The sequence below is a fragment of the Perca fluviatilis genome, chromosome 18 (genome assembly GCF_010015445.1).
Source record: "Perca fluviatilis chromosome 18, GENO_Pfluv_1.0, whole genome shotgun sequence".
Taxonomy (NCBI): domain Eukaryota; kingdom Metazoa; phylum Chordata; class Actinopteri; order Perciformes; family Percidae; genus Perca; species Perca fluviatilis.
The window spans coordinates 24,633,881-24,642,788 of NC_053129.1; positions in this window are offsets into that span (position 1 = coordinate 24,633,881).

Here is an 8,908-nt window from a genome sequence, read left to right on the forward strand (position 1 = left end):
TTTTTAAAGTTATATCTGGCAACCCGGCCTGGCTGACAAACTGGGCAGTTGATAACAACACGCCAAAACATAAACAGAAATTCTGTCACAGAACGGAAATCTTAAATAGGAGAAAATACTGACATTCAACTTAGCATGTTGCCTTAATATCTGATGATGAATTTGGTTCATTTGGGGATTTATTAGGCCTACAGTAAATATATTATATATTGGACCTTTAAAATAAAAAATGGAATGCTGGCCAATTTATATTTACAAGTCAATTCACAATTTAAATACAGATTAAAGAATTGCCTATGTGAAGGTCTTCATGCAGTATATATACCATGAACCATATTTGCTGATACGTTTACACATAGTAACAATATTTATACAACATAGTACACATTTTCTCTGGAGTTTAGATTTAAATGCCCAGTAAGTGTATTCTCAAGACCTATCCAGCTTCCTCAGTAACTTAATTCTTAAAACCAAATTCTAGTCGAGTAGTTTACTTTATTTAACTGTATATCTCTTTACTGTATTAATACTGTGCCACAGTATACACTAAAGGACTAGGAACTGAAGGGAAGAATAATTTGCTTAGAAAATCAAGTGCATTATGTAATTACAGAAACTGTTAAAATGTCAAGGGCTTACTTTTAAGTTCAGTGAATTCTCTACAGAATTCATTGAACTTAAAACCCCAGCATCTTCTTCCCATAAGGGGCTTTACCTCCAACATTAACACACCATTTATATTGTATTTCAGGGAAGAAGGATCCAACTCTGATGATTACCCTCTTTAGACAAGAAGCTACATTATTTGAAGTCATCTCAGCTTATTAAACCTTTTCCATTTCAAATTCAATCTGAAGAACAGGTTGGCAATTCATCTTCTACAAATTGCAGTGCTTAAATGTTCTGTTTCAGTAGGAATGCACCAAGGATGCCCACTTCTCCCATTACAATTTGGTGCATAGTGACACCTGTTATGGTGACTTTAAAGTCAGTTAAGTTTCTCTTCTTCTAATCTATATTTCATTATCTATTCTCCAGCACATCCTTCACAGGAAGTAACACATTCTGTACTTTTTCTACAACGCATAATCTACCTACTAACCTTCTCTTGGCCTGCTTGGTAGACTATAGTCATACTTTTGGGGGATACATACATACCATAACTAACTAGGAGGGAGTTTACTACTTTATTATTTATTAATAAATAATGTCTATTGTGCCCGTTCAATTTTAAGAGCTAAGCTCTTAGAGAGCGGACTGATGTTATATAACATCAGTCCTCTCTTAGCTTAGCTCTTAATTAATATATATATACAAATCTAATCCAGCTAAACATGGTTAAGGGCTGGCTTTACTAAACACTGATACACAGTAGTGCTATCCAAAAGTCTAGGCCCTTTTGGTCATTAAGCAAAAGTATTGATGGTGAACAAGAACCTTCCATCTTCCCTGCAAGTCTATAAATAGCATCTTCACTCATCATTTGAAAAGATGGAGGATACTGTTTGAAATATTAAAGTCCTCATTTATTTCACTGGTTCCTCCTTAAGTCTTGCCCCCCAGAGGAAGTAACACCAGTTTCTCTGAATTCTGACAACAGTTGATGGGCTACTCCATCAATCCAACTGCTCTTCCACCTGACTGAAAGTCATGCAAATCAAGTCTACTTCCCACAGACTGCATACTGTGATTCCACCATGTGTAGTAGTACTTGATCTGGTACTCATTATCATCAATCCAGGCTTTCCTTAAAAAAACAAACTTTTAAAACCGTTTCAAGTTTGTACTTTTTGTTGCAAGTAATTTCCTTGCAGGTTGTTTAAATCAGTTTCACTTTCCAACCAGTAGGCATGAGAAAAATCTCTAAAATGTTGGTAGTACAGATAATTAGTTGGTTTTCCTTCTTGGTCAAGTAGTCTTGCACCACTATTAAAGCCTGACTATAACCAAGTGGGAGAGCATAAAAGGGCACAGCAGAGTGACAAGGCTTAACATCACTGGCTGGAATGAAAAATGATGTCACTGTTTTTGTACCAATCACCTGTCAGAAAGACAGATATCAGACATAAAGATGTCCTCAAAAGTCACAGGGACACCAGCTGCTGCGAGTGACGTACACTATTACAGTATGTGTGACGTGAAATACACATTATGACGTGTGTTTGTGGTATCAAGCAGGGCTATTCTACAATCATAGTACCATTTTCCTGTTGTGTACTTAAAGGTTACTCAACATAAACATGGCATCTCTGACGAAAAGCTAAATGTTGTTCTTTCGCATCTGTGTTGCATATTTTCACCCACCATGATATGAGGGGCTTAGTAGTTTGGCAATTATGTACATGACAAATCCTCAGGTGCCTTACAGTTTGATTCTCATAGGACTCTGTGAGTGAATGTTTTATGTGAAAGGATTTCAACACCTCTTAGAGTGCAGGTTTGTCCATAATACCGTTCCAAAGGGCTGGAAACTAGGCTGGGTTGGACTGCAGAAAATATTACATTTATATTTGACCAATTCAAACGTCCTACTGTAATAAACTACAGCACAATACAGTCGAGAGGATATTAAAGGAGAATTTGCTAACTTTTGAGTATTTGGTTCATGATCACATAAATGTTTTACTACGATTCACCACAATGCAGTTATATTTTTAGAATTTAATTAATGTGTTATGGACAGAAGATACAGTCCATTAAAAACAGTAAATTGTAGAAAATCTGTGAATTTCTTGGAGCGGAAATGATGGTGTAAACACAACAGCTCAGAGTGCACATCACATCCATTTCAGCAAATCATTTCTTTAAAAAGGTCTTTATCTATTTTTATTCCTTTCTGTAATATTGTAATCTCACAATGTTTTTTGCCTTTTTGGCATCTACAGAATCTGGAAACTGACGAAACTTGACCAGCCAAAAAGTGCAATAGTGTTTTCAAAAAATTACAGGCAGGCTAACCTACAGCTATTTACCTCACGGTTAAGTGTTTTTAGCAACATGGTATAGTAGGACTAGTTTAATCTCCACAGGAACACTTTGTCATGCCTGTGTACTATGCAGCGGTACTTCTGTGGGGGGCAATGCTTGCAGGCCCCGGTGCAGATCACCTTTCATTTACAGAGCACTGAACGCACGCCGTCTACCGTGCTTCACACTACAGGAGCAAAAATGTGTGCTGTCATTGTCATCCAGAACTCAATACATCCATGATAGTTACTTTATGCTGATTTAAAAAATAAAGTATCAAGTGTAAAGAAAAGGTCAGCTAACTTTCAGTCTCACGCTTAAATTATTCACATGGATGTGATAAGTTAAGAGTTCCTTTGCCAGGGTAACTTTTCCTTGTTAACAAGACAGTTCGCAGCACCATATGTTAGACTAACATCGTTTAACAGTTGTCCTGAAGATAAACCTCAGAGAAGTCTGTATAGGTGCTGAATCAACCAACTTCTCTCCTTGTACTTTTCCTAAATTTTCTTTTTCTTTTGTTTATTCTGACAATCAGCACACACCAAAAGCATCAAATGCACACACATACACATTACAACAGCAGTGTCATATTATATACTCAAGAAAACCCCTGAGTTTCCTTTATATGTATCTTGAGGATGTCTTTACAGACTCCATTAAAAGCTTTTCTCCTTGTTTCAGATACGATGCACTGCAAAGATGTCTTTCTATTGCTTGCTCTCTCCTCTCATAAACCGTGACTTTTGATGACATTGATCAGAGTTTTGTCTGTTGTTACAAGCCAGTCAGTTATGAGTAATTATGGACCATATTTGATGTCATGCTTGCATTAATACTGGGCTGTATGAGAGTGGATCTGCTCCTCAAGCAATAAGCCTAATTTAGATATTTAGTTTGGCTTTTCATCCTGATCTTTAGACTCCTGATAAACCTAAATTTGAGGGCTGTTAAAAGGACTCTTTAGGTGGTTGTCACCCTTTAAAGAAACATTGACATTTTGGGAATTTCGCATATTAGCTGTCTTGGCAAGAGTTAAATAAGTCGATCGATACCACTCTCGTATCTTTCCGCTAAATGTGAAGCATAGCCAGGAGCCGGCTAGCTTAGCTTAGCATAAAGACTGAAAGGGACACAGCTAGCTTGGCTCTGTCCAAACGTAACAAATAAGCACCTCTAAAGCTCACTAATTAACTACTTATTTATCTTGTTTGTTTAATCTGTACAAAAGCTGAAATGTAAAAATGAAAAGCTGTGGTTTTACAGCGGGTCATAGGTCTATTTCTATTTTTGTCTTAATGGCTAAGATGGCTTCTGACTTTAGCATTTAACCGATATGGAAACATCTAGCCTGGCTCCAGAAGTAACAAAATCTGCCTAAAAACAAATTCATAATTAGCAGGTTGTATATAGTTTATCTGTAAAACGGCAAAGTGTAAAAACAGAAAGTTGTGTTTTTACGGGGGTTATATACGGGTCTATTTCTAGCGGTTTCCCCTGTCCGCAACCCCCAAGAAACGGTTAGCTTAGCCATGAAGACTGAAACAAGGGAAACAGCTAGTCTGAAAAATAATGAAATAGACCAGCAAAAAGAGATTTTTTTGTATGGAATTAACAAACAAGGTATGTTAATTAGAGAGCTTTAGGGATGCTGGTAGGCAGATTTTGTTACAGGCTAGCTGTTTCCCCCTGTTTCCAGTCTTATAGGCTAAGCTAACCGTCTCCTGGCTGTAACTTGATATTTATCGTGCAGACATGAGACTGGTGTCAATCTTTATCTCTCCAAGAAAGCTTATTTATTTCCCAAAATGTAAAATTATTCCTTTGAAGAGGCAAATGCTTTGCTTAGGTCACGTTAGATGAGAAAGTTTTAAGGCAATGTAGATGCTAACATGTGACATTTTCTCACCCTTGATTTCTGTAAGTCTTTTTTTCTTTTTTCTTTTTTCTTGTGACCTCAGTGCCCATCTACAGAGTTATGGGTCTGTCAATGTGAATCAGTCTACATTGCCTCTAAAGGACAGCTATACTATTTTACACTATTGCTCGTCACTGCACCAGTTCTTGGAAACACGATCACAACTAGATTCTACAGGCATATGTTGACAACATTTGCATATATTTTTTGGGAATTGTGTGCTACTATGTAACTGGGAGGAGAAATGTTTCTCTATCTGTGCTGTTCTTTATGTTTCAGTGTTTTATGAGGGGAGAGAGCAGTCACAGTTTTGTTTGCCTTTGGTGGAGAAATGCCTTGTTTCGTGGCTGTGTAGAAATAACAGAAGGCCTCGTACAGGTTTCGCAATGTGAGATGAAACAAATTTGATAACATAAAAGGTTTATGGTGTGGTTAGCTTAAAATTATTTTGAATTGTTAGATATATCAATAATGAGGATAAATATGATGCCAAATATTCAGTATTTGTACAGAAATATACATATATAAATATATAATATATGCCTAATTTAAATGGAACTATTTTCCGCTCTTGACCATGTTTTTGTTGTTTAACGTTCCTTTGTCAACATTATTTTATAAGATCTTCAGATAGCATGCAGGATAGTGAAAATGAATGTATTATTTAGTGTTTCATTGCTGGTCATATAACGGCATTCTACAGATCAGTTTGTGTTTGTAAAATTAATTTAAGCTGAATATTTAATTTCTAGATTTGTTTACATATAAATGAATTGTAAACTTTCTTTTCTAAATGCAAGGTTTTAAAATGGTTTCAACAATTTATATAATTTTATTATTTTTCCTGCTTTATCAACGTGGCTCAGTATATTTTGCCTCTTCTAAGTACGCTATCATCCATCTGTTGTAAATAATTATGCAAATTAAACTTTTTGAAGAAAACGGCATGGTTGTGAGCGAGCACTTTCATTGTTCCTCTATAAGTACCGGGAGTTAGAAGAGGGTTCAGTGATGCAGCTGTACCAAAAGTGGACAAGTCATGCAGGATTTTAGCTCAATGGCTGGGTTATTTATGGGGAATTACCAAAAACCCAAATAAAGTTGTATTCATCCTCTGGAGTAACTCTGCGGGTCTATATAATAATAATAAAAATAGAAATGGGCTCTCAGTTGCAACTGTGGTGATTTAAATGAATTGAGTGATCTAATTAGTTATTGATGGAGAAGTTATGAAGTTCAAACGATGTACACGATGTCCCTCTGGCCTGCTCTTGTGCATGCTGGCTCACTGTCATGATTTACTGGGACACTTATATTATTAGTAACATCTGTGTTTTTCCAACGACTATGGGGCTGCATCTCATAACCCTCGACTCCTCGGTCTTTGGCTGAACCAGAAGTGGTCCCTCCTTGGTAACGGCCGTCTCAAAGCTCTTATTTCTGTCCCGGAAGCCGTGCAGCTGAAGGAGATGCTAACTTCACCCATACAGCTAACAAATTCATGTAATGCTTCAGAGGAAAGGACATCTCCTCCCTAAGACGTGAGAAAGGGAGGCAAATGGAGGACTCAATTTAAGGGTTATGAGATGCAACCTGGGCTGCTGCTGTGGAAAGATCTATTGTTTTGTAGGTAGTTGGACTGGATGGGACTGTCACATCACTCCAACTGTGAGCAGCTAGTACCTGAGGTTCCACCTGAGACCCAGCCAATGGCATAAATGACAGAGGGGCAGAAGATATCTTTACATCAACTGTTTAGTCTCACAAACATACTATGAACTACAATGCAAAAATGAGATGAGCTGTAGTAGTGAGTGAAGTCAGAAGTGAAGGTGGTTGATGTTGGAAGATAAATAAGTAAACAGAACAAAGTGCATAAAGAGACAATAAGGTCTCTGTGGTTCCTCTTAGTGCTTGAGGAGCACTGGGACCTGGTGTTCCCAGTTGTACTGATGAAACAGCCCTGCCCACCAGTGACCTCTCCTGGCAGGTATATAGCAGGAAAATAATAACAACAATAACATTAATGATGCACATATCCAATGAGATTCAGGGAACTGGTATAGCTTCAGCCACTGTTAATGTTCCGGTTATGAAAAGTCAAAATGTCTGCGCTGAAAAAGTTTTATTAGATCAATATAAGTAGGTTCACTCAAGCTTGCCAGAGGAGAGGGCTGTCCCAAACAGATATAGCTTAAATTCTAAATGTTTACAGGCCTTTTTCACAGAAGACATTTTGACACATCACATTAGGAAAGGCACACGTTAAAATGCTAAAAATAATGACGGCTGAATTCCATTTAGCTGCTTTGGTTTCAGGGTCCTGGTATTGTGCATACTGCCTCGATGTCATGCTGTTGGGGCTTAGTGGGACAGAAGGAAGCTTGTTATTTTGTAATTAGTAACACCTGTGCTTTTCCTACGACAATTCAAAATGTCTGCTGCTTACTTTGTCTAGTTCGACTTCAACTCAGGTGGTGCTGCCAACTCCGTGATATCATCAAACTCTATGAACCAAAACGTGTACATTTTCCTGCCCTAAGAGATGCAACGAGTCAAGTCAAGCCCAGTTAGTACACATCCACAGAGAAAAGGGCTCATTAGCACAAGTGAAAACACCTGTGTGGGTGGACTATAGGTGTGAGGGTAACAGACCTCTTTCACGGTAGACATGTTGACATGTCATAGTAGGAAAAGCACAGGTGTATTCAAAACCATTAATGATGGCTGCATTCCACTTAGGAGAGGCCCTGGTATTGTGCATGCTGACTCACTGAAATAGCTTATGCTGCGTTCATGCCACCTCGGAATAACAGGGACCGCCCCCCGTGATTACGTTGTTTCTGCCGACTGCCAGTGTTCACATGGTCGGGATACGTGTTCTTCTTCTTCTGTTATATTGGCCTTTGGCATAACAACTTGTTGCGTGACTGCCACCAACGGTTGGGCATAGAGCATCAGGTGTGTGAAAACATGGAGGCCACAATAACAAAAGATTTGCTGCTGTTTTCTTATACGAGCATACAAACAGCACATGGACAGGTGTTAGTTTGTGTTATCTGCAGGACGACCAACGTGAAAGGACACGGATAAGGTGTTGTTTTTTTATACATGGGCCTATTTATGAATAATTTGAAACATTATGTCTGCGTATGTTTCTTGGCAGAGGCGTTTGTCCACAATAAACAGTTTATTGTCATTGAAATATTTTCAGTGAACCAAAGTCGCCTCCATCAAACATCAGTTGTCATCAACCCGTCACCGACTGGAAAACTCTGTTAGCAAGATCTAGCCCGAGTTTTCCACAGGAAGTGACGTGAATGATGACGTTTTTCGATGTCTATGAACGCAGCATTACTGGGACACTTAATGGAATTGAGCCATCATTAAGGTTATCAATTTCAGCTGTGCTTTTCCTACTATTACAAGTCAAAATGTCTGCTGTGAAAAAGGTCCATCATGTGGGAACATTGTCAGGTTGAAGATCGAGTTTGAGTTTATTGAAATCATGCTCAGTTAAACAACTAAATAAAAAGGTTTAAAACATAGAAAGTCTGGCCCTATATATATACATATATATATATATATAAATATTATATATACATAATTACAGATATGCATCCATACGTTTATGCTCACACTAGCTAGCCGTTCCATTCAGTGCTGTGTTGTACAATCTGACTGCCGTGGGCAGCGTTGCTGTCTTCAGTCGGTTTGTTCTGCACTATATAGTATATACTATATAATATCTGTAAGATGGTCTCTGTTTGGCAGCAGCTTGTTGGCGTTTATAGCTCTAGTCAGTGGGGGCAGGTCATGGAGAGGCTGGTGTTCAGATGTCGTCTCTTTAACCAGCTGAACTGCTGCCTGCTCCCTCCTGCTCTGAAGAGATGGGAGCGGCAGTGGTGGGGTGCCACCTCTAGTGATGATCCTGAGGGCCCTTTTCTGGACCGTTCTCTAGAAGAAGATATCAGATATAACATCTTTTTAATTGTAAGCAAACAACAGAACACTCCACACAAG